The sequence below is a fragment of the Bombus pascuorum genome, chromosome 4 (genome assembly GCF_905332965.1).
Source record: "Bombus pascuorum chromosome 4, iyBomPasc1.1, whole genome shotgun sequence".
NCBI lineage: Eukaryota > Metazoa > Arthropoda > Insecta > Hymenoptera > Apidae > Bombus > Bombus pascuorum.
The window spans coordinates 1,848,451-1,875,963 of record NC_083491.1 but is presented as its reverse complement, the minus strand read 5'-3'; the positions used below and the strand labels follow the sequence as shown (position 1 = coordinate 1,875,963).

The 27,513-nt window shown below is 38.8% G+C and overlaps 1 protein-coding gene across 1 annotated transcript in view; it reads right to left on the bottom strand.

Moving 5' to 3' along the window:
* Positions 1-19,644, bottom strand: part of LOC132906223 (neuroligin-4, Y-linked-like) — a 374,014-nt gene extending 354,370 nt beyond the window's left edge. Inside the window, exon 1 of the mRNA XM_060958211.1 lies at positions 19,549-19,644. The gene's annotated coding sequence lies outside the window, so the exon portion shown is untranslated. The remainder of the gene's footprint in view (positions 1-19,548) is intronic.
* Between the last annotated feature and the right edge of the window lie 7,869 nt (positions 19,645-27,513).

Sequence of the window (27,513 nt, the reverse complement as noted above, 5' to 3'; positions counted from 1 at the left end):
TTTAGCTGCAGTGGACAAATATACCGAACGAAATATTGCTACAGTCTCAAAGGGATCGCGGAGAATTCAGGTTCCTTGGGTTTAGGTAAATAGAATCGTAAATGTAAATAGTATATAATATCCAAGTTTCGCATAAATTGATCGAAGGGATTTTCGCGTATATGTAGTTTCACAAAATCATTCGATTTCAACTACGGACGCATATATACGTTCGATAGCAAAAATATTCAAATTTATTCAGCGTGCGCTTTCTCTTCAGCTTAAAAAAATCTGCAGTCCACAGCGTACGAGTACTCAACGTCGCACAAGCTACAGACAAAGTCTGAAATCTAAAGAAAACCGAGTGAAGCTTGTCGTTAATGAGCTGGACGTAGGTACGACGATACGACCGAATCGAATAAAAAGGAAGCGAAAAGTAAAGAAACTCGTTCGTTCGAAGAATAATAAAAGATAGAAACTGCGAGGAAATTGTTTTACAACGACGTAAAACAAGTGGACAGGCCAGGCCGCTTGGAGTGGGTCAGACTGGCCATGACGAAATGGTGACAAGCGACGTCGTTAATGGAATTCCGTAGTTTCACGTGGAACGGTCGCGATGAGTGAATCAAAGCGGCCACGGGGCTGCTCGTTGACATGACAATTGCGCCAATCATCGATGCATGAATCACGGACAATCCACTTTGCCGTCGTCGTCCCGTCGTCGTTGGTCGTCGTAGTCGTGTTACGTCGGGCCTCGTTACGCGTTGCCGTCACGTTGCGGAAAGTTCGATATCGATCCCGTTAACCCCACCCCCTCCCCTTTCGTGCGTGTGTCGGCCTTGCACGCGTGACTTTCGCTGGATACGGACCAATAATGTGACACGACTTGTCGATCGATGAATTGCCGATTTCCTATCAGTTTGACTTATTATTCGATTAATTTGGAACGATTGCAAGGTCGTTTTGAAGAAATTTGAAAGGACGATATTATTATTAGAACGTGATTATTAGTAGAATATTACATCGCGCGTACATTTACGCATGTTCGTGTTGTTACGAAATAGAATTAAAATTAAAAAATGAATAGACGGAGAGAGATTTGTTTTACCTACTGTGTAAATATCGTAACAAATATGGAACCATCCCTTTCATCCGAGTTATCCGCTGCACGACAAAGCTTACCGAAATTATTATACATTGTCGTGACTTGGTGCTACGGAATATTCATCTTGCTGCCCTCAGAATGTTTTCGTGGGTCCGATGAAACATTTTGAACCACACAATTTGCCGATTGTTTCCTGCATGGCGGCACTGTCACTTCGTTATGACGCGGCCTTTGTTAATTTAACACGCGTCCGCGGCCTCTGTAATTCCCTGACCGCGCTAAAATTGTAGACAGAGTCAGGAAATTCGACGGTTATGCCGCGTTGAATGGCGTCTCTCTAATCAAAAGGATCGCCCTGGCGATTTTATCGAAATGCCCGTTAAAACGATCATTCGACGCGAATGCGAATAACAGGGACTAATTGTCGAACTCCACATCCGTGATAGGCCAAAACTCACTACGCAATGAAGCCTGTGTCTTTCTTTCGTTTCCGCTGTTGTTTGATCGTATATCGCATAGATTTGTCCCAAAAATTGTAACAATTTCTCCTAACTGAATATTTGCAGTATTCTTGTAACTTTGTTATCAATTTATAAAAAAAAAAGAAAAAAAATGTAATACTCGGTTATATGTCATATGTAAATGTGCAATATTGAATTTAATATCATTTTGGATTGCCTATAACAATTTCAAACGATCTACTTATTAAATATATAAAAGAAAATTCAAGTTTTTACGGAATATTAAATGAAAAATAGAAATAATAATTAAAAGTTAATAATATCATTACTGTAGTATTACTGTAAGCCGAATTATGGCAAAACTCATAGGGCGAGGGAATATTTAAATTAAAAGCACTAACTTATGTGAAAAATTACGTAAAATCGGTCTGGAAGCATTAAATTAATTTACATATCTAACATATAGCAAATAGAACATTCTCCTGTTCACGATTGAATTGCAAATAGTTGAAAAGCTACTAAAAATTAATTTAAAACGACGCAGCTACTATTCGCATCGAAAAATATTATGCTTGAAGGATACGGAGAAAAACTAAAGAGAGAATCAAAATAATTTGATTTCTGCGAAATTTTCATCAATTTCTCTACTTTTCAGGATATTCCTGAATCGATAGTTACGGAACACCCGTTACGCGGTTAATGGTGGACGCGTGTTATCGCGTTGGAGATGAACGACAAAACTGATTCCGCGAGATGCATATGCTTAACATCGTCCGAAATATGCGATATCATTCGTGCATACAGCATCTAAGTGGAATATGCAAAACGCGAATTATGCAAAATATGCAACCTACGAAATACGTTATGCAATATATTTCGCAGAGACAAGGTTCCAGGGCTACTTTGGTGCACCGATTATATGTCACAGACTAGAAACGCCACTTTTTAATAATCATCCAGCTTGTACACCACGAGTAATTTGAAAATAATTATGTTTTTATAACGTGCACATTAATATTGCAGCGTACAGCACAAATAGGACAAAGACAAAAAGAGGAATTTCTTATATAAGACTTTATGACGCGAGAGAGACGATTTGAAAAGCTGTTTAATAGTAAAAATTAATTACATCTTATAGATAAGATTTCGTGCAAAGTCACAGTTGATGGAAATAAAAGAGAAAATTCACGCGGTAGAACAAAACAAAGATAAAATCGTGAGAGTACAAACATTAAAGAAAGAAAATCTCGTTTCCTACTCAAACGACTGTGCATAAACGTATCCTTCTGGATCAGTGTCCGTCATTTACCGAAACGGCATTAAACGATTTGATAGCAGATAAGCGATAAGTTTGCAGACTCGTTTTCAAATCGACTGGTACGTCCAACAAGCTTATAATATTCACTGGCGATTAATTTAATTTAATTACACAGCCGCGTAACCTGGTAATTCTGCTAATTAGTCCGAGTGAAAACGACTTTCGGATAAATTATAGGTATCTCCAAAAATCAAGATGCTGTATAGCGTAGGATAAAGTAAAATTTTACCAAATAAAATTTGTCTCGTCGAGAAATTTTCGATGACTCGAACGATCTATTTCAACCAAATTTATAACGTGTAATAATATTAAAATATTGACATCGTGAAAATTACTGATCGATATGCTAACGTGGATTAATTTCGTGTTAAAAGATCCAGGCTTGTTGCGGCAAGGCCAAGATGAAAGGCAAACATTTCACGGATAAGCCGTATATTGAAAGCACTCGCGACGATGTCATGAGAAAATACTGTTATACCGGATAAAGACATTAAATAATATGGAAATAGCAAATTCATGTTCGTATCTACTCACTGAAACAGACTCTTCAAATTACAGCGAATTTACCTAATTGCCAAATAATTGTTTTATATCGCGCCAAATATAGTTATTGATGGATAGTCTTGCTTGAAATTTTTAATTTCAAAGGATATTTCAATGAAAATAACAGCGATCATAAGCCAATATTAATAACAATATTATTATTATTATTATTATTATTATTATTATTATTATTATTATTATTATTATTATTATTATTATTATTATTATTAATTAATCATACTTATGGAAACAGAAAATCTACCGATATGTCATATTATGGAGTTAACTCCGTGTTTAATGAATTTAAAGCAGATTCGAATTAGTGAAACGTGAAAATTGGATTAAATTCCCAGGCACGCTCAGACTTGGTCTAAACTCAACTTCGCAAAGTTACGATCAAGATTTCGATCGAAGTATTAAACACGAATTAGACCTGGGTTGGATCTCTGTTTAGATTAGAATTTGGTTACGTTTGAGTTGGATCGTAATTATGTTGATTCAGGAGTCGCGGGATTTCGATTATGACGATTCGGCTATTCTACTATCATCGCAATTGGACCTTGCTTAAATCTACACAAGAATCAAGTTAATTCGAAATTAGATCCTAGCTGAATCTTGATCGCTGGTAAATTGAACCTCGTTACTTCTTCGTCCCATCTTAAGATCAATCTACGTTACAATCGGATTAATTAGAATTCTAAAAATGGTGTTTTCTTAAACCTACAAAATAATTCTATTTCTTAATTTCAAACTTATTAGAAGTATACGAAATATTTATTAGAGCAGATCGATTTTGACTTTAAATAAAATTGTACTGCATCAGAGTACAAGATCTTATTTATAAAACAAAAGGTAGATTTATTTTTGTGTTTAAGAGTATTGAATATCTTTTTATACATAATTTAAAATATAATACGTATGTAAGATCGTAACTCTCGGGATAATTCAGGTGATCGATTCTGAAGTCTGAAAATCGAGATTTATCGTGAAAGTATTTAAATAAAATACAGAAGTGAACAACAATTGATATGAATCTATAACAATAAATAACGATAAATTACATAAACGAGAAATAACAAGTTCTGTACAATGTTTACCTGAAAATCGAGAATCGATTTTCAACGTCCTGAGCTACTGATCTTTCTCCGTCGATCTTCAATATTTTAAATAATTATTCTGTGATCTTGTCTATCTCCGATGTTGTTCTCTGTCCGTCCGTTTGGGAAACGAGTGTCTCTCAAAATGGTTGTCCGTAAAGCAAAAGAGGGTCGCTCTGTCCGTGAAACAAAGAAAGTCGTGCTATCCGTAAAACAAAAAGAGTCCCTATCCCACGTGAACTCTAGTGAGTTTACACGTGTATTAACTTCGATAAAAAGTCAGTCCACGGCATAGTAGTTGGTGTCAAAAATACTCTAATTGCTTATTTATTTACTTACATGCACATACCCGTCATCAATGACAGTTTGTCTGAAAGAACCAGCTCTAAATGTATCTTGTTACTGAATAAGTGGAAGCTTTTAACCAATGATACTTTAGATATTCCTATTATCATAAATTACCAAAATTTTCATTACATCCGCGTCGTTCCTAAAGTAATATCGTCACAAAGACGTATATGCAGCCGTAAGGGAAGTACCTGAAGAACGACACACGAAACAAGCACTATGTTTCCTTCGTGTTGCACGTCGTACGATCATCATACAGGCGAAACCAGCCTGGACACGAGAACACTCGACTCGCGTGCTGGCAAAGGCGGCCTGTTATTGAGAAATGTTTCGCATAGTTTGAAATATTTTCATGCCGGTGTGCCACTCCGCCTTTCGTTCTGAATTTCATGACGTGCATCGAACTAAGAACCACGGTCTTCCGTTTCCGGGACGAAACGAAAGGATACAGTTAAATGAAATTTTGATCGATGAGATGTTGGTACGAAGAGTTGTGAAAATTGAAATATTATTTAACAAAATATTAGCCAAAGTCGCGTTCCTTTACGATTATTTATAAAATATATTTATTTATTCATAACAAAATTATCAATTAATACAATTGTGAATATTTATAGTTTGTAAAATTATTGGAAGAAGCTAATCGTGATAAGCAACAATTAAAAGTAAGATCCTCGAGTGTTTTTTCTTTTTACGTTCGATAATAATTCAGACGATTTATTGGCTGAGTAATAATTGAAGTATATTTACGGTTTAGAATATTTTCAAGTATACGTTTCTCCTCCGTAAGATATCGAAGAAAAATCGCGAAATAAACTTTAATGCAATTACTTCTACAGCAGAAATACTTCATACTTAAGAACTCGTGGATCTGTTCGTGGATCTGCACATTTAATAACTGCAAATCTTCTAATTAATCAAGAAAAGCTGCGTTTTATCACCTGGCATCGTAATAAGCCTTAGAAGTAGATGACAAAGTGCAAATTTAACTCACTATATTATTCAGTCTTAAAGACTACATACATTTAAGGCTCTTAGCTCAGCTCTCTTAAGACGGTGCGCGATAAAAATTTCTATCAACTTCCTCGCAAGAAAATCATCGTTACTTATACGCTATTTAACCGCGCAGAAATTGTACGCGCACTGTGTATTTGTGAAAAATTAGAAAAAAGAGAGAATGATAAAAAAGACTCATTTGTTGAGTTTACATCATACAACGTTCGTTGATACTTGATACAATAATTAAACGCAGAAAGATGACATACGAATAGAAAAGCTGATAAAAATCTAAACGGATAAAGTAGCCTGTTCCAACTATCGTTTATCCTAATTTCTTAAACGTCTTTTCGCCCATCGACTGGTACTTTTTAATCGTCGATAAGTCACGTCACTTTCGGTGAAGCTACGCTTTTTGAAAATTTCCGCGCTACCAAATCTCCTTACTTTTTAGTAAAACTGATAATAAAAGTCTATTTCTTATACCGTTCGATCGAGCCCCGTTGGCCCGTACCAATTCTAATCTCCTTCTTTCCGTCAACTTTCGCCCCTCTAACCACCCCCTCTGTGCGTCGATCCGCGGAAAAGAGCTCGTCGTATTCCCCCGGCCGATTCTCAGATCCGACCGCGTCGCTGGAACGAGATGCAAATTCGAGATTGCGGAGCGCCGACCGAATTTCGAACGGAAAAACCGTTCGCCTACGTACTCGGAAGAACGAGAATTCGAACGAAAGGGTGGCTACGGAATGGATAAGGGCGGCGAGGCGATGGAATTCCAAGCGAAGATAAAACCTGACCTTCCTGTTCCCCCCTAGGAAAGCCACTTCACCGCGTCAACTCGACGACCTTCTCCAGGACGTTGCATCGGAAGAGTGCAATTCCGTTCCGATCTTCTTAATCGAGCTTGGTTTATTCCTCGTGAACGAGGCAACGCTCAGTCTCCTCTCTTTCTCTCTCGTATCGAGGGAATAATCTCGACCAGACAGCCGCGTAATCTGACCTGACAAAGCGAGCCAACCCCGCGGCTGTGATTTTTCAATTTAATTCCTTCCGCCCGACGGCGCCTAGAGATAGTCACAGAGAGTGTCACGGACTCTTTTGGTTTTCCTGTTACTTCTATTTCTCTTGTTACCGTTGCTGATAAAACGATCCTCTTTATCAAAATCTTAATGACAATGACGCAACCAATGAATCGTTACACGTTACGAGAACACCGATAAAAGAATACCCGTGACGCTATTTAAAAAATACACAACGATAGCACCTCATAAAGGAAAATTATGCGTATAGCGTAGTTATCGACCCTTCGATTGTACTAATTGCTTCCCCGTTCAGAACTAACGAACTTTTGTCTTTTGTCTTTTTCTTTTTTCTTTTGTTAACCGATACCTATCAATCACCCAGTATACCCATAAAATTCCAACTTCCATCGATCAGCTACTTGAACATGGTGCGCGCCAGCCCACAACCCCTCAAAAGATATTCCATTCGAAGGGCAGAACAGCAAAGTTTCCGCTCCGCGCGATCCACCTTTGCCTCTTCGCCATCTCCATGCAAACTTCTCTCTTTCAGCTACGAAACAGGTATACGCCGGCTGGCAGAGAAGGGCGGAATCGATATAGAAATCGTTGGCAGGCTGAACCGCGACTCCTCATATCCTGTATTCCCGGGGGACACGGTCTCGAGTAAACACAGCGTAACCAGCCGTAAGCGTATGCAGACGCTGGCGAGACGACCTTCTTTCCTCGAGGACGTCGCGTCGTTCTCAATTTTCTTACCTCCGGATCCCGGCCGTGTGTTTGTCTTCTGCCACCCCGTATCAACGCATAGAAAGCGCAGCGATTGCATTCGTTACAGGCGCAAAAGATGTTGGAAAAGGTTGATGCAGCATCTCCATAACTATGATAACAGTTTCTCTTTACGAGGTCACTTTCTCCTTTCAACTCGCAGTTTCTTTCTCCCTTCGAACGTTAGTTCGCTCGAAACCAGAAGCTTACGGACGTCCTCTGTGATTATATGGTGCAACGTTTCGTAGAAAAGAATTTTTGCTTTAGACTTTATTGTTTCGTTATTATTTTCTGGTTTAAACGAGCGGTTGAAAGAGTCATCTGTCAACGAGAAATTAAAAGTTAGCAAACGTATGATAAAAATACAGGTCGATTAGGCGGAAACTGTGGATTAGAATCGCTAGATTAGATCGTAAAAATGGAGGTTCGATGTAACCGCAACCAATCTCGATTGTAACTATAGCCGACATCGAGCTATAATTCTTTAGGTGAAAGGTCAATTATGTGTCAGGATGATGAACGACTTCTTACACAACGTCGAGAAGTTTCCACTCGAACAAGGGAACGTTATGGGCGAAACTAGAATCTTTAGAATGGATGGATGCGGTAGAAATTAATCAATTAAGTCGGTCGCTCTTCTGGCTGGATCTAATCCTTGTTTGGGCGATTGTTATTTAATTGCAATTTTGGTGCAGTGTTTCGGCATAAAGAAACATAGAATATTTTCAGATCAATTTCGGTGAATCGAGTTAATTTCGTTTTCGATTTACAAGCAGGTATACTAGACTTTTTTTAAACTAAAAATTTCTCATTATACTTAAATGATATTTAATAATATTAAAACGAAACAAAAACAATTTTCAAGATAACGGAGGGAGTGAACTATGATAAAGATCTTCAATTATTCAATTTCTTCCTCTTTTGTTAGAGCACAGTCACGTTGTTATTCGATGATGTAGAAAAGATTTTTTATTAAGATTTCGCTTTATTCGCGATATTTCTTGGCAACGGTGCTTCAAAGTTCGCATTGTAAATTTCAATGAAATTTTCTGAAATGTTTTGTCGTCGCAGGAGCTACCTTTTCACTTTGAAGCCAAACCAATGAATGAGCGAGAAAAACAGGAAACGTGCCCTTTGAATTCCCAACGAATTGTGCAACCAGTTCGTTCAAATAAAACTCTTTTCGCTTCTGATTGTTTATTTCTATCAAATTTAATTGTAAATCATACGACGAACAGTGTCTCGTCGAAACAAGCTTGAATTTATCCAACCCAAGGTAATAAAAAAATATTACCCTGGTTCTCATAAGTCTGAAATAGTTTCGTGCAGCAGCGGATTAAATTCTTGATTCTCCGTTTACAAAATTCTGTTTAGCAAAGTTTTGTTACGCGAAGCTTCACTCACGCGTATCGCTAATCGTTTGCAACCACGCAAACCAGCCACGTAATTGAAAATTCGATGACTCTAGTTGGCTGGCAAGGCAACTGCTTCGTTTTCCTCGAGGATTTCTCAAAACAAGTCGCTTGACCAGCTCGAATTTCGCCCGTAACGAGACGAAACTGATGGTCAAAGGACCAACTTCGTAGTTACTGCCTATTGATACGGTGAAATCACGGCAAAGAGAGGCTTCCGTTCGCCCTCAAAAGCGAGAGACGATCGTCTCGAGTCTCGCCAGACGAACGGAGCCATTCGATCGTGCACTTAGCGGAGATTTACAAATTAACTGTTCGTCTCTTGGGAGGAACAGCTTGAATCGAGGAAAGGAATGGAATAAGGGTAGCTTTCGCGAACTGCTTTCACCGGGAGAAGAGAGCTTTTAAATAAAGCAAGTGGCACGAAGCAACGCCACAGGGATTAGGATGGCGATGCTTGCAACGATTCTTTGACGTTTCCCGATCTTATTTAGATGTTCAGAATTTGAAATTTGTTCCCGTGTTAAAAGCGCAAACGTGACTTTTCCACTATGGTCTTCCTTTAACATCTTCCTTCTTTCAATTTCAATTTTCGATGTAACTCGAGCTTTCCATTCAAACTCCATTGTGAGAGAAACGATAATTACGTCAATATTAAATTTAAACTCGATTTATTTATCGGTAAATCAAACTGATAAAAGAAACAAGATAAAGGAAAAAATTGAAAGGTGAGGAAAATTGGAAAATCTTTCGGTCACGCGTCCCACCGAATCGTTTTATCGATTGTAAAATCGCAACTTAATTTTCCATCCACGTTCCGTGCCTTTTCGAGAGCACTCGATGAAAAACAAGGGGAAAATTGAAGAATCGTGAGGAAACATCGCTTAACGTGCTTCACTTCCGGCGCCTTGAGTGGCTTTTACAGAAATTTCTGCCGAACCCCGGCTTCTTTCCTCGTCCTCGTGAGATTCTAAGGAACACGCTTAAAACGAACGCTATTGTTATCTCGCTCATGCTACCCATGGACCACGTCTCTAAGCAATATCCGATAAAACCACCACCTATCTGCTTCTGAGAATCTAAACCTAGCATTTTTCTACAAATTTAACGCCGCGTTACGAAAATTCAACGAATACGATCAAATGTTAATTCCGTTTAAATTCACATTCGTAATTATTGAAGTGGTCACCACTTCTGAGAAAACTCTACATCTGGTCCTTTTAGTTTTCTCGAGCACTGGAGCCATCGACAGCGTATAGACACTAGACTGGAACGAAGGTAGACCATAGACAGTAGTCAGGCGACGGGGCTTTCAGTCATAGGGTAACACTACTAGCATGGACCAGCTCAAATTATATTCCTACTTGTACTTACTTCTGTATTAAAATATGTTTTCTACTTTACAATTTATCCACACGTTCCTCTGTTCACACACCTAATAACCTCAACAGTAATCTTCAACTGTGTGATATTGTTGAAGTGATCACCACTTCTAAGAAAACTCTACATCTGGTCTTTTTAGTTTTCTCAAGCATTGAAGCCATCGACAGCGTTGTATACAAAAGACTGGGACGAAGGCAGATCATAGACAGTAGACAGGCGACGGGGCTTTCAGTCAAAGGGTAACACTGCTAGTCTGCGAATCTACACCAGCTCAAATTATATTCCTACTTGTACTTACTTCTGTATTAAAATATGTTTTCTACTTTACAATTTATCCACACGTTCCTCTCTTCACACACCTAATAACCTCAACAGTAATCTTCAACTGTGTGATATTGTTGAAGTGATCACCACTTCTAAGAAAACTCTACATCTGGTCTTTTTAGTTTTCTCAAGCATTGAAGCCATCGACAGCGTTGTATACAAAAGACTGGGACGAAGGCAGATCATAGACAGTAGACAGGCGACGGGGCTTTCAGTCAAAGGGTAACACTGCTAGTCTGCGAATCTACACCAGCTCAAATTATATTCCTACTTGTACTTACTTCTGTATTAAAATATGTTTTCTACTTTACAATTTATCCACACGTTCCTCTCTTCACACACCTAATAACCTCAACAGTAATCTTCAACTGTGTGATATTGTTGAAGTGATCACCACTTCTAAGAAAACTCTACATCTGGTCTTTTTAGTTTTCTCGAGCACTGGAGCCATCGACAGCGTATAGACAATAGACTGGGACGAAGGCAGACCGTAAACTGTAGACAGGCGACGAAGGTCTCAGAGCTTTCGGTCATAGGGTAACACTGCTAGCATGCGGATCTGGACCAGCTCAAATTATATTCCTACTTGTACTTACTTCTGTATTAAAATATGTTTTCTACTTTACAATTTATCCACACGTTCCTCTGTTCACACACCTAATAACCTCAACAGTAATCTTCAACTGTGTGATATTGTTGAAGTGATCACCACTTCTAAGAAAACTCTACATCTGGTCTTTTTAGTTTTCTCGAGCACTGGAGCCATCGACAGCGTATAGACAATAGACTGGGACGAAGGCAGACCATAGACAGTAGACAGGCGACGATGGCTTCGGGGCTTTCGGTCACAGCGTAACACTGCTAGTGTCACGTAAAATCACAAGTCACAACTCAGATTATAAAATATAAGAAGATTGAGCCGAAACACAACTATTAACTATCTTTTTTTTTATCGCACTTTATTATGTACTTAATAATTACAATTAAATTGGCACGTATAAATTACACTAAGAAGTTGACTGTTCGAAAGTTGGAGAATCAGTGAAGTTTAGTGACGATGTTGTGGCAGAGGAAAGCTAGCGATGGGTGGGTCTAAGGACACGAAAAGAGCTGATTTGTTAAGGATAAATTTTCAGTAGGAGAGTGAGGGAGATAGACTTCGATGTCAATTGGCTGATTTTCTGAGTTGGTGGGTGAGGGAGGGTGGTAATCGCCCTTGAGAGGAAGTTGCTAACGGAAGATACCTGAACGTGAGAAAAACTGACTTTCCCGTAATAGGCAAAACTATAAAGAGCGCTTGTTTTTGGTCTGAAGGACCTTAACTATGAAAATGGTTTTATGGTGGATCATTAAGTCAACGAAAACAGATCTAGCCACATAACTTTCACGCTACGAAACAAACTTGCCCACAGGTGACGATAAACAACATACCTATTCCAGATAGAGAGTCAGTCAGATATCTGGGCATGACTCTGGACAGAAGATTGACATGGCTCATCGGCCGACGTTCCAACTTGAACGCGCAAAGTAAAATTACATTATACAAAGCCATATTGAAACCTGTTTGGACCTATGGAATCCAACTATGGGGAACAGCGAGTAATTCCAACATAGAAATTCTTCAACGATTCCAATCGAAAACCTCAAGATCCCTGATAGACGCACCTTGGCACGTCACCAACGAAACGACACATCACGATCTCAAGATACCCACAGTCAAAGAACAATTATCCAAATTCAGCAATAGACACAGCTCAAGAGTTAACAACCACCAAAACCCTCTAATTACTCAACTACTCAACACGTCGGAACAGATCCGCAGGCTAAAAGGACATTACACCTTAGACCTAAGCACTAGATTCAAATAGAATCAAACATACTATAAACACCTATTAATCACGTCATAGTACCACGTCAGATAAATTTACTTAAAATTCTCTAACGAGAATTGATTGTAAAATAAACGCAAATAAAAAAAAAAAATAAAAAATGATGGGTCATTAAGAATATTGAGGGTAAACAGCAAGAATGTGTAGACATCCTGTTTGCAATCTTGCTTTCGGCGTGCGGCCTGGTAGCTGATGTGCTTGACGTTACACTAGCGTGCGGATCTGGACCAGCTCGAATTATATTCCTACTTGTACTTACACTTCTGTATTAAAATATATTTTCTACTTTACAATTTATCCACGCGTTCCTCTGTTCGTACATCTAATAACCTCGACAGTAATACATTTCAGCTGTACCAATGGCTATTAAAATTATCCGCGATATCGAGGTATTTCTTCATAAAAAAAAAGTTTTAGGATACGAGCTTCAAAATATTCTATGTATTGCGAATTCTCGACTAACGAGCAACCGGTCAGGTCAAACCGATCGGTCGATATCGCGTACCTCGAATGAATTAACGCTCAAGGCGGAGGAGGTTTAATAGATCGAATGTTGGAGTAATCTGACACTGTATTTGCACTTGTATAAAAGTAAAGTGTGATGTTATGAACACGGCGGTGGTAAGATCTTGTTGAGAGTGGAATATTTCACCCGCACGATACGATGTCTGTTGATGAACTGTCCTCCTACGTTGCTGATCCTCCCTACCAGCCGTTGGGTTTCGTCTGTTCATCGTGCCTTTCCGGCTGGGCTTCCCCCGGGGATTTTTATCTGACCTCGGAGTCATTAGGTTTACAGCTCAGGGAGGACATGTAATTCGGAATTTTCTATAGAAGGAATAGAGGTCGTCCGAGCCATAAACGGACGGCCACTCAAAATTCCGAACACTATGAAGGGCACAAAAACACTTAAAGACCATAGAGTGGACGATATTAAAGAAATCAATCACTCGTATACCGAAATAAGAAGAAAAAAGATATCCAACTGTCTGAACAACTCTATCAAGCGATCTAAAAATGGAGTCGTCGAACAAACGATGGACAAACCTTCGAATCTTGGTCCAATAAACCTCACGATCTATTCTTCTCTCGGCCTAGTCGTCAGAAATGGGATTTGCTTCGTTTATGGTCTCTCCACCTCGTGTTTTGTGATATGGACGAGCACTTGGATACCAGGCTGAAGGAAAAAGGTCGAATCAAACTCCGATAAACCTTATTGGCGATCCTTTCCTATCCGTTGTAACATCTAACACGCGATAGAAGCGACAAAATGGATAGAAGACACTTTGTATCGTCGACGTAATCTTGCACGAACGCTTCAACCTAGTTAGTCGAACGCAAATTGCATAATTCGAGCTGTTAAAACGGAATTAGATTCTTATTGTTGTAGATCTTTATTGTTCCTATCCTCGGGCGTAATTTAGCAATTTAAGTAATTCGAGCTACTGTTCGCGTCGACACCTGGACGACGTTAAATTTTATTGCCTGGCGTCATCAAGCATGTTTTGCTTGTTAGTAGAAGCTGTCCGTAAATTAAAACTTCAACCGCGTTAGAGGAGATTCAGTGAAACACTATAGCCTGGAAGGTCGTGAAAATTTAATAAAAAATAGTTTCTTTTATCCCATTAAGGAACAACGTTGCGTTAAGACTGCATCTTATTTGAGATCTTCCTTCAGTCGGTTAACACAGTTGAGATTTCTTAAATCTACAAATTTTCCAAAAATAAATCGAGATCTAATTTTTCCTGATAATCACACTGATATTTATGCATTTATGGCGAAGATACAAAAATTTGCAAGACACGCGCAATACCATCGAAAGATATACGAAATATCCATCGTAAATCGCGTGTTACGATATTTAGCAGGCGAAACAATAAATCTCTATTTCAGTTTACATTCAATTACGTTTATAGAAATAGGAATTTACATAAATATCCGCAGTATCCTAACAACCACTCTGCCACTCGCCATAGAAATCCTGCGGTCAGGTGGCACCAACGTTACAAAGTATCCGCGATACTAGCTGCGATATTCAAGCAATGCCGAGTACTATCTGTCGCATTTACGAAAAGTATCCCATACTGCTCGTCCGCGGATCTTCGAAACACGTCGCAATCACGGGCTATGTTCGATGAAATAGTTTGAAGGAAGTATCTCGCAAACATGTCAGCAGGCGCCAGTGAACCGGTCGGAGTATTTAGTTTGCCAACTCGGTCGAACGGTGCGCAAGAAAACGAAAAACCGAAGAGAAATCCTGGAGGAGGCAAGGTGGTGGTACAGGCGTAATAAGATAGCCGAGGAGATGAAGTGTGAACGCACACGAACGAAAGAAAGGTGAACGTGGGCCGAAGTAGGCGAAAGAACGAACGAACGAACAAACGTGAGAGAGAAAGGGAAACTCGAGGAGAAGCCAGGGTGAGGAGTGAAACAGAGAACGAGCCACGGGGAGATGGAGAGCTCTCAGCAAATTGGAGAGACCCGGCCTTTTCTATCGCGTGCCCGTTTCCATTCGTACGGAAACATCGGCGTGCCTCTTTTTCCCTTCCTCTTTTCAACTTCCCCCTTTTTCTTCCCACGCTTTTTCCACCGACACCCTCTCTCTCTCTCTCTGTTTCTCGCCAGGTTGCAAGCCCCTCTGGCCGCGGCCTCGTTCGTTTCGTCGTAGCCGTAGTCGTTGTAATGTCATCCCCTCCGGGGAAAATAAGTAGCCCAAGTCCCGCGACACTAGGGTCACTTATCATGCCGGGCCATCTGCAGGCATCGCGACCACTCCGAGCTTGCTCAGGGATGATACACGTGTCCCGCTGCACCGATAAGACGACGATATTCATCTCTGTCGCGGCTGCAAACGCGACTACATCGAAGCTGCGCCATAGTGTTTTACGCTTCAAGAAGAAAGTTCGGATTCCACGTTTAAGGTAAAGGGTTAGGTTCTTGTTGCTCTTGCCACTGTACAGTTTTGCTTCGCATTCCGAATTAATTGTTTTGGGCTATCGTTATACGCAGAGATATTCGTGCTTTGATAAATTTTGTCGCGGTAAAATTGTTTCTCCGTTGGTTGATTAGATTTACGAGACGGTCGTGATTAATGGAATCAAGGTACGTGAGATAAATAAAAGAAAATAGCTCGATCGAGATGTCTATCTTCGCATTAGAAATATTTTCTCGGTTATTCGCAGCTATCTATCTCGAATTTTTTAACAACGAACGAGTCGATACATACCATGGGAAAAAAGTGTTCGCAGCACTTCTATGAAAAGTCCTACTATCGAGGAACAAAGCGTCTGAAAATCTTCTATCCTCGAAAAACGCTCCATTTTTGTTTCGACCTACCTCTCGTCAAACGAGTTTTCAACGAGCGTAACGTCGAAGATACGACGACGATGGCTTTTCGAGCTGTCCAGGGTGCACGTTCCACGTGAGAAAGGTTGAAAAGAGAAACAAAATAAGCACGCGCGTTGCAAGACAGGTCAACAATTTTCAATTTCAAGCACACTTTCACCTCGTGGCTAAAATTTCAACTACGTTTCGTCAATTTATTTTTCTCCTTTATCATGGACTATCCTTTCCTCTAGCTGTAGATCTTCGTCACGCTTGATAGATTATATTAGCCATTTTCAAACTGCCATATCAAGCTATGAAAGTTTAGCTTAACAACTTATTTTATCCTGTCGTCTTCGTGGGTTCAAGATCGCGGATAAAAAGCTTATAGGTAAAATGTACATCTTGCGAAAGACACGTCGCAGGTATTTCCACTGCTAGTCCTTCTTTATCGCAATTTTTAACAGGTGAACCGAATCACCTGTTCCAAGGGCGAATTTTTTATCGTCTCAGGCTTTCGAAAAATTCTTTTTTTTATTTCCGGCGTATCAAAGTTGTTTCGATAAAAATTAAATACTCCGTTCGAAGATACTCAAAGGTGAAACTCCATTTGGAAATTTTTCTCTCGAAGGAATATAAACAATCTCGATTATCTCCGCTGGTAGATCGAAGAAATATTTACAATTTAACGTTCCTTTACAATTTACAAGTTTTCATTTAAAACGTTTAAGGAACTCGTGCCACTTTTCGCTCTTGACCGAATATTACGAATGACAAGGGTGTTCGAATTTTGTTGCGCCGAAAATACAATAGTCGATTTACAAAACGAAATAAAATTTTTCAATTAATAACTATGTTTGCCTTGTTGTATGTTTGTTGCATACGATATTAAATTTCGCCTTTATTACCAAAAGAGACAACGAATAATTCTTTCTCGATTTGCTCTTCCTGCCATTTTTTATTAAACCAATTTTGTTTTATTGTACTGGTTATTCGGTTGAGGAAATATTGCTCACTACCAGAGAACAAGGGAAAAATGCTGTTCAATTAATAACCTACGTCGCTTCTTCGTTAAATTTTATTTTTATTCCGTTCAGGACTCATAAAAACTCTGTATCGCGCCAGAGGACGGTTCCTCTATTCAAGAAGATACAGATATTTTTTCTTCGCGTGTACAATAAAACGGAGACGTCGAGATGCGCGGATGAAAAATACGAAACTGCAACAATTTACCAAATAAATGCAACAGGATGTTCCATTATTTCAAATAACAAAGACTACCGGAATTTCTTATTCCTTTGTTTTCTACAGTGTACTTCAAACATGTTATCTTGTTGGTATATTTAATTTCCTCTATTAACTGTACTTTATTGCACTATAATTTAACAAAATAACAGTAGCAAAGCGATTAGTTGCGAGTTGTAAGTTGCAAAATTTTAGTTGCGTTAACAGTCTTTAGAATTTCACGAGTTACAAATTCGGTCATTAATATTATTAGTGTATTTTATGCTAATTATTTACATCGGGTTGCATCTCGCCCATTTTCATGACCTTCGAGTATATCAGGTTGTCCGAAAAGTTTCTTTCGTTCTATAAGGAAATAGTAGACGCACAGTGTTTTCTGTTTTATATTATTTTATTGAATTATGCACGAACATAATAATAGAAATATAACGAAATGGATCATACCTAATTCAATAAAATAATATAAAACAGAAATCGTTGTTCATCTACTATCACCTTAGGTGAAACGAAAGAAACTTTTCGGACAACCTAATATTATGAAACATATTATCATTCCGCGCAATTTTTCTCTATGCGCGTTACCGCCGCCCGGCCTTGGTGTCCGAAATATTCGCAAAAACAGAAATTAGTATTTACAGGTTGCACGATAATCGCAATTTCGCATTCGAGCGATCTGTGAGGCGTAATTTCAAGAAACTTGTAAATCAGTAGGGACATTACAGCCGTTGTCCCCGAACTATTTCCACCATCGATTGGTGACAAAGAAAGAGTATTAAAAAACCAGAATGAGGAAGAAGACGAGAAACAAACGCAACCGACAGGAAGCTGCAATAAATCTAGTTTCGCGGTGACGATGTCTGTGCCGGTCGACAAATCGATTCGCAGGCGGCAAAGGGGAAAAAAAGTTTCACTGCCCGTAACGAATAAAGCTCTCCATTCATCACGTTCGTCTTGTTAATCCACATCGTGATCGGTTAGGAATGAGCGACCGCTCTCGAGAAAGTCGATAGCCGATGGAAAACGCGAAAAATCAAGGACGAAACTGAAGCTGGACAATTAGTTTCATTGAATCCTAATTGATGCCCCTTCGTCCCTGGGCATTTCGTACAACTTTGCGACTGTGTGCGTTTATTTATTAATGCAGATTCTTCGTTACGTCGATAACGAGCCATCGAATTATTTCGTAACCGGAGAATTTTAAAAAATCGATAGAGAGATAAACTAATATTTTAACGATGCAGCATTTTTCATCAACGGTAGAACAATCGGGTTTCAATGCGTATCTTTTTATACATATAAATAATTGCGATTGGACAACTTTTAGATCTGTTGAGGTTCACCGATAGAGGAACGAGTGGATGAATTTGTAATAGAAAAATATATCGAAATAAATAAAGGTATAAGTACAGGTATAGTGTATGCTGATCCAGATCCTCACTCTTTCAATGTTACAATACAACAGGAAGGACGATAAGGAGCACGTTCGTATATTTATAGCAAAGGACATTACCAAAAAGTTAACCTTGGTGTGTAGCTGTAGCTGAAGGCTACAAGAAACAGCAATAGAAATTTACTTATAGCTCCTTTGTTTCTAGCACTTGTAACCCAAAACAACATTTATATTCAAGGGCACAATAATATGCACCTCTTCTTGTTTTCTGAATTTTTTATTTCACTAAATTCTATCCTCTTCTTAACACCGGTCTCCAGGTGGATATACAAAATACGGGTATACAGAAATAAAGATTTTTTTTTATTAAATTAATTTGTACTTTACAATTTGTCCAGCTGGACATTCGGTAATTTTTTCTAGCTAAAAATAAAGATGTAGAGTTTTTCTTGAAGTAATTACTTCAACAAGATCTATTTGAGAAACGAGTATTTAAGAACAAGCAACCACGAATTTTTTTTTTTATTTTATTTTGGTTTTTTTTACAATTTGTCCTTATGGACATTTGGTAAAGTGTTATATCTTATTGGTGAAAATAAAAAATAAAATAAAAATAAATATAGCATGTGGGTGGCTACCCCCAGCGGGGTGCCAGCTTCGTTTTTTCCAAGTTATATCTTTTATGTGCAACCACGAATTTAGCCAATTTCAGAGAATGCTATTAATATGTGCTTTAATTTCGAATTAACGAGTGATAACGTTAATATCATTTTCAAAGAGAAATTAGTATCTCCATATCTGTAGTATCAATTTTGAATGATTAATTAATATCGTTAATACCAGTAATTTCGGTTAATAGCATTTGGATAGAGAAGGTGATTCCAAATTCTTTGTTAGTAGAGTAGATATATAAGAAAAAAGGAGGATCATTTTATTATTGCTCTTACCAGTTGCAGTAAAGATAACACCGTTCCAGATAAGTTCTTGAGGTAATCGTGGTATTAAATCTTCTGTAACGAGCTTCTACGTAAAATTCTGGCAAACTGGAACAAAAGTAACAGAAAAATTGTTCAATGCCAATATTTTTTCTCCGCGTGATTAAGGATAAATTTTAAAACATAAATTCCTCCCTAGATACTCACTTAACTGAATATTAATATTTCTAAATAGTGAAATATCCTAAATCAATAAACCTTGAAAATATCGATCAATTAAAAATCCAAAGAGAACTTGGAATAATTATCGCGGTATAATATTGTACAGAATATTGCCCAAATAATTTCATGTCGAATTACAATATTCCTCGATCAAATTGAAATCAGTTGCATAGCTTATCAACACGTTGAAAATCAAAGAACACTTCAAATAATATTGGAATATAATATTACATCGCAGAATACTCTCCAAACAATTCTACGTGAAATTATAATATTTGTCAATCAAAATGAATACACAGTCACGAAACATTGCAAATTTGTAAATTCGCAAAAAGTCAATAAATTAGAAATCAAAAAATCCTCGTTACTAATAATTTGTCTGATTTATTTATTCATATCGATTAGTATTATCGATACAATATGATACCGCGCTACAAAATATTCTCCAACTAAATTTACTTCAAATTGTAATATACATAAAAGATATAACTTAGAAAAAAAAACGAAGCTGGCACCCCGCTGGGAGTAGCCGCCCACATGCTATATTTATTTTTTATTTATATTTTTTTTTTTCACCAACAAGATATAACACTTTACCAAATGTCCGCAAGGACAAATTGTAAAATAACCAAAATAAAAAAAAAAGAAAGAAAAATTGTAATATTCTTATTCTTACTCTGTATCTTGTTGTGAATCTTAAGAATAGAAACACACTCGAATCAGCTGGCAGCTGAAACGTGCAACACAACAAATATCGCAAGAAGACTAAAAAAGAAACACCCAATAGACCTCATAAAAGATATAACTTAGAAAAAACGAAGCTGGCACCCCGCTGGGGGTAGCCGCCCACATGCTATATTTATTTTTTATTTTTTTTTTTTTTTTTCTTCACCAACAAGATATAACACTTTACCAAATGTCCATAAGGACAAATTGTAAAATAACCAAAATAAAATAAAAAAAAAATTGTAATATTCGTCGAGCAAAGTAAATGTACTCGAACATTACTACTAGGACGTTCGAAAAGTTTCTTTCGTTTTATAAGAAAATAATAGATGCACGACGTTTACGTTTTATATTATTTTGTCGAATTACCTATGATCCATTTTGTTCTATCAAAATAAAGATCACACGTTCGACAGATTAGGTTTCATGTTTGCGTAAAGATGCGTCGTTGTGAAAGACGTATCTGTAAAAGAAAGACACTTTTCGGACGATCTGATATAAATTAACGTTCCATGTGTGTAAAAATGACACGTCACGATGATGTCATACGATGATTCTACGTCTTTGAATCGACGAACGTTCATCAAATGGAGAATTTTAATCGTATAAATGAATAAATATGATTCTTATATATATAGTAACCTAAGTCTCCAACAGAAAGATTCTAACAAGAAAGTAAATTTTCGAGAGGAGACTCGAAGGAAGGACGGATAGCCTACTGGTTGCCTATACTAAAAATACTCGCGTAGACGCGTTGAGAGAAATGTCACGCGGTGGAGACCTGGAAAATATCGTTACAAATGGACACGCGGTAACATATTGTCCCCCCGAACAACAATCATGACCGTCACTCGACGCGATGCAACGATAACTCAACGGGAAAAATGGTTTAGCATGCTTGGTGGAGGCGCGTCACACTTCAACCTGTTTCCTTTACCCTCCAGTGATTTTTGTTCACCGCGATCTGGATTGTTTGTTTGACGGCTCGAAGCTTGAAATACCATTTCACGCGATTACTTTGAGTTATCGTGATAATTCAAGGATTCAATATTTTTTAATTTAAAGCAGAAAAAGATCATGTAGCGGAACTTTCACGTTGAGAGGAAAATGTAGCGAAATAAAAAGTATGACAAAGTCGATGAAAATTCAACGCCTTGATTTTTTAAATTCAAAGGAGAGACGATTTTCATATCGTAACCTTTTGATAATAGGAAAATTCATGACGATAAAAATCGAGGAGAAGCTTCATCTTCGATCGATATGAAACGTAAATGATACGACGGTGGTGACAAAACGAACTTATACGTCGTATGTTAAAAATCAATGAAACGTTGTCTCCATACAAGATCAAACAAAATCCGGCGAAAAGAATCTGGACGAATTCCTGGGAAAAGACCAATTTCATCCTCTAAAGCTACGATACAAGCGATTCTGGTATCTGGTCCTCGCAAGCATTCTCTCTGGTCACGCTCAAGCTAACAAGACTCATAAATTGTACAAAAGCTTAAAAGCTTGACCTTTTAGGATAGAGCTTTCTGAAACCACGAGTTATGTCTGGAAAGGAAAAAGATCGTAAATATCTATGAATTTATTTAGTCTTCTTGCTCCTTTCTTTCCAGAAATTAAAAAAAGACTCGAAAACCTTCAACGGCCATCGAAGATACACCGTCACTGAACAGGTGTTAGATTATGTCGATTGATAAAATGTAACAATTCGGTACGTTGAACACAGAGAAATATATTTGTAAGCCAAGGGACTAACAATAGTAATTTCGAAGGAAAATGGAATGCACACGAGCAACCGGTTCGTTCTTCTTCGAAACTACTTGCCACCATAACCAGCCGTTCTCCATTGTTGGTGTAACGCGGCAACACATCTGCAAATTACACGAACAACGTCACGACGACATCGTTCCACTCCAGGAGACACATTGTCAGACGTAATTCGGGCCGAGTCGTAAAACGCGAGCGAGCTGCATATGCAAAATAGCCAGCCGTCGTCGCCACGAACAACGATGATCACAGGGCAGAATTTTATCAATGTTACCGGTCCCTGAACCGAGTTTCACCGCGTCGAAAAGATACCTCGACGCGTTTCACACGCCGTCGAAACAATGTGCATCGAGCATACCCGTTTCTTCGTCCGTTATGGCATTTTCGTTGAGAGTTTGGACGCACAACCGGCACGCTCGTTCCTCAGATTTCGCCACGCGACAACCTGTTCGCGTTACTAGCGAGGAAGTTGCTTTTATGCTTGTAACTAGCGTTGACGCGATCCCTGACTACCGTCGCAGCTCGTAAGTTACGATCTCGGAAACTTGGGGCTGAAATCCTGGATTTGGGAAGAGGACAGTTTGAAGTTACAGAAATATAGATGAGATCAAGATGCTTTAGAGAAAGGTCAGACATCCAACAAAAGATTTTAAAAAACAAAAGAAAGGTAGAATGCCCAACAAAGCAATTCTCTTCTTTCGTACTTCGTTTTACGTCTATCGTCTTCGGAGGAGACGGAGAATTTTAAAAAGGGAAAATTCTTTGTCGATTTTACAGATTTTTGAGAATCCAAGCTCCGAAGATAAAACAACGGAGGGAGAAGAATTTGTCAAGGCGTCGTCGATTTTTCTCGATACACGCGATCTTAGTATCGTAACTAATTGCGACATCGTCCGGAAACCGGATAAACTAGATAGTTTGCAGGAAATCATCAATCTTTCGAAAGTATGACGTACAGCGCACTGTAACCCTTCGAAGGATTTCAAAGATTTTTCGGGCGATGTCGTGCAACATCGCGTGGCCATGAAAGCTGCACGAACATCCGGTGGTTCGAATCGCCACAAAGCAGCGCGGCAGCCATAAAATCCGCTCGGTAATTGAAGAAATCGTGATGTATGATATTCGCTTTATAAATAGAACGGACGAGCAATGCTACGCGCGTAAAGTGTCACGGGAGAACCGTCGTAAATTACCGGCCATTTTTTTTTATTCCGTGGCCATCCTCTGCTATGCTTTCGAATTAAAAAGAAAAGGACAAGTACAAACGATAGAACCGTAAGAAGAAAAAAGAAGAAAAGGATTTACGGAGAAACGAGCATACTGTCTAGCAACGGGGATATGAACGAGTTGAGAGAACGAGCATAGAGAAAAAGATAAAAAAAACGAGTTCAAAGGTAAGTTTAACTGTTAAAAAGAAAGACATTTGATTTATCAGGAGAAAAGAACGAATAGGAAAAATTAATGAATCGTCGATCGACGTTCAAAGTTCAGAGTTCGACGGAGTACCGCGTGAAAGTTCTCATCAAAGGTCCGCGAAAGTCCAAATTCTTTTCGTTTAATCCTTCGAATATGTCGAATACCTTCGTTCGTCTGATAATCTTTAGAATATCCTATTTTAATTTTAATGCTCGTTTCAATTGCTACTGTTACTGCGCTAATTACGTCAGAAGGTAGAGGTTCGCTATTATGTAAGGTAGCAACGGAAGGCGCAAGTTGCCCTCAATGTCCTCGAGGTAACCTATTCTGATCTTATTATGGCCACCACGCCAAATATTATGCTTGCAACGACAATATGTTCCATTTCCCGCGGCGGAAACGGAGGATCGTATTATTCGAACGGCTCTTTGAGCTTCCAGGAAGCGAACCAGTACTTGGACGACAACTTGGACAACGCTGTCTGATCGATTGAAATCACTATGAAGCGTGTAAAGAGTGGAAGTTAAAACACAGCGAACTAGCAAACTACTTACATTTCTACCGTTTGAAGAATAGAAAAGAAATAAAGGAGACCTTGACGCAGTTCGAGCGTTAAAAAGTTAAGTTGATGAAGTTGAGACGATCGTGAAATGCTTGTAACATGCTATTTTCGATTCTTTCGAGCAGATTGAGAGAGGATAATCTCAAGAAGTGTTCTATATTCGAACAATAAGAAGCAAAAAAGATCGTCCTTCCGTTTAATAAAGCATACGAGTCGACTGAAAACATATCTACCTATTTCAGCGACGTTTTATCGTTCCTTTATAATGTCATGCCTGGAGCAACCAACGAGTCTATCCTCCTCTTAACTCGATCCGAGCCAGACACTTGCTTTTGCCTCGCGATGTCTCCGTTTGCCAAGAACTACTTCCCTTCTCTTAAAAAGAAACATTACCCTACAACAATATGCTTTAACCTCGCGTTGCGGAGGTCGTAGTTCCAAAAAGTTCGTCATAGATCACGGTATATCCAGGGAATACAATAACTTTTATCTATGGTCGCAGTATCAATTTTTACACAACATCCATAGAAATAGACGAAAGAATAATAGACAAACAGGATTTAAGGTAAGTATTATTATTTATTATTTGTCGCTTGGAAAATATTATTTGTTGGAAATATTCTTACACAAATATTCTTACACAGCACCCACACATGCATTTGAACAGGACACTTACACAGGTCATACTCATTACTGTAGAGAGTGGCGTTCAAAATATTTAAGGGATCATGGGTCACTACCTACGTCTAGTCTGAGAGAAAACTTAAACGGACTGACTGCAGACACCAGGTGGAGGTACAACATGGCCCTCCCCCAAAAAGACACTAAAGACAAACACAGAAGAAACACAAAAAAATATTGGTGGATTCCAAACCCATAAGAAAATATAAGTGAAAACTACCAATTCTACAAAAAACCATTACTACCACCGTGTAACCTAGATGTAAGTACTGTAAATATGTAAATACTGTAATCATTGTAAATAATATAATTTAACACCCCCCTCCCCTTTCCTCTCATCACCCCCCCCCCCAAAATCCCACAACGCATAAAAGTAATACACCGAGGAGTCCTGTTTTGCGGCCAAGTTTCAGGACAAAATACAACACACACAAGAATACACAAAAATCACGCACCAATGCGACTTAAACCCAAAAAAACAAAAAAATAAACGCAAAAACCGAAAATCCACGACACATATTAGACCATGGCTACGTCGTACCGACGCGTATCGGTACTTTTGCCTAAACACACTATACTCAATTCATTGTTTATTGTGAATCTCAAAAATGTACAAAAAATCAAATATTGGCTAAATAAACTATTTAAAAAAAAAAAAAAAAAAAACGTCTAGTCTGAGAGTAACTGGCCAACGATCAACAATTCTTGCATACTTTGTTAATTATATTACTCACTTATATACATCAGGTTCCGTAGTTCTGTTTAATAAACATCACTGAATATTATTTGAACATAAACATTGTGTCTTCCACAGATTATTAATCTTAACTTTAAGATTAAATTCTAATATTATTTAGTAAACGCGAATCTCTCGATCAATACTAATAAGCTGTATAAAAATTCTTCGATCGAATCTCTTTCAACGAAACTCCGCTAACGAACAACGACAAATTGCAACGCGATAAGCCTATACACGCGATATCCTCAAAATCCTGAAAAATCAGAGGATGGGCCGTACAACGCGATTACAGATGCTCGCAAACGTTATTCTTATCAGTGGAATTCTAGAATTGATCGCATGCTCGCCCCTTCATTTTTAACAACGGTCCACTATTAATTTCGACGTTGAACCGTGAGAGCTGGTTGTTGGAAACTCGTACTTATTCGCCAATGGACTGACTGCGAATGAATGGTAGGGAACACAGGGCGAAAGGGTGCGCCGAAATTCCTATAATTCCTAGCCGAATAAGCAAGCTACAGCTGTAGCCTGCACCTAGTGTGGTAAGAACGTTAAACGGTTGCACGAGACCGGAATACGTGGCACTAGGTTCATCCGTTTCCTCGTACCACTGTAGAACGTTTCTTACAACCGGAAGAGTTGAACGGCGATATAATCGCATTTGAAGCCACGTGTCGATAAATCAACCTGTAACGATTACGGCGAGCAAAATGGCGCTGCAAAGCGATATAGATACACGGTATATACCGGGAAGAAGTTTCGGTTTATAGGGGTGAAATGTTGCTTCGCGTGTTGTTTTGTTGGGGGTTGAACGAGTAAGTGGTATTCATGAATCGTTGTTCAGACGGTGGAAATGTTTCGCGAAGTTTCCTTCGCTCTTTCGCGTTTGTAGCGTAGTAAGAACGTGTGCGTGAATTTTTACCCTTCGTTGAATTATATACAAGTAGAATCACCGAACTCTTTTTATCAATTTACAAAAAAAAAAGGACCCGTTTAAACGCTACGTAAGATGAAGAAACGCCCGACCAATCTCCTAAGACCACCGTCGTAATTTCCAAATTCATTGAAAAGCACGCGAGTACCGTCCGAACGTACAAATTAAATCATCGTCTCGCGCCTATCTGGGTCACGAAACGAATCAACCGGAAGTTACTAGCGCGAACGAGACTTCTGTTCAAACTTTCGATCGCTACAAACGTGCACACATTTGCGAACGTACGTGTGCATGTACGCGAGTACCGGAAGGGCGAACACGAAGAAACTGAGATGGAAAAGGGTGAATTTCTCGTGGAAAGTTCGAGCGTAAGGATCTTTTACCGACGCTAAGGGGTGAAATATTGAATCTCTCGGGGGTACAGAAAAGAAATGTAACTCGCATTTTCTTTTTCGAGCTTTCTCGAGGCCTGCGGTGCCTTCCACTTCCGCCATACACACTACTATCTACCTTCTGGCACGTACGAAGAAGTATAGCCGCATATGGATCCCGATGGTTCTCGTCATACGTGCCCGACATACTCTTTTTAAGTTTATGACAGCTCGTCCTTGTATCCGCGGATGGTATTATCGATCCTGGCTCTGATCTGGCTGATGGATCCCGTTTCGAACTGTCCACAAGGAGCAGGCGAGCGGAAATGCAATGTTAGAGGGATTCGTCCCTTGAATCTATCTTGGCTGGCATCGTCGGTTCTACATCCTTCCGACCGATTTATATCTTTATCCCTTTCCCTTTGCTTTTAAGTATATACGTTTTATTTCGATGCGACTCGTTTCTGGATACCGTTTGCAGAACTGAACGCGAAATGGCTATGGTTTTGGTAAGATATTTATCGTACGAACGTTTGTTATCGATGTTTAACCC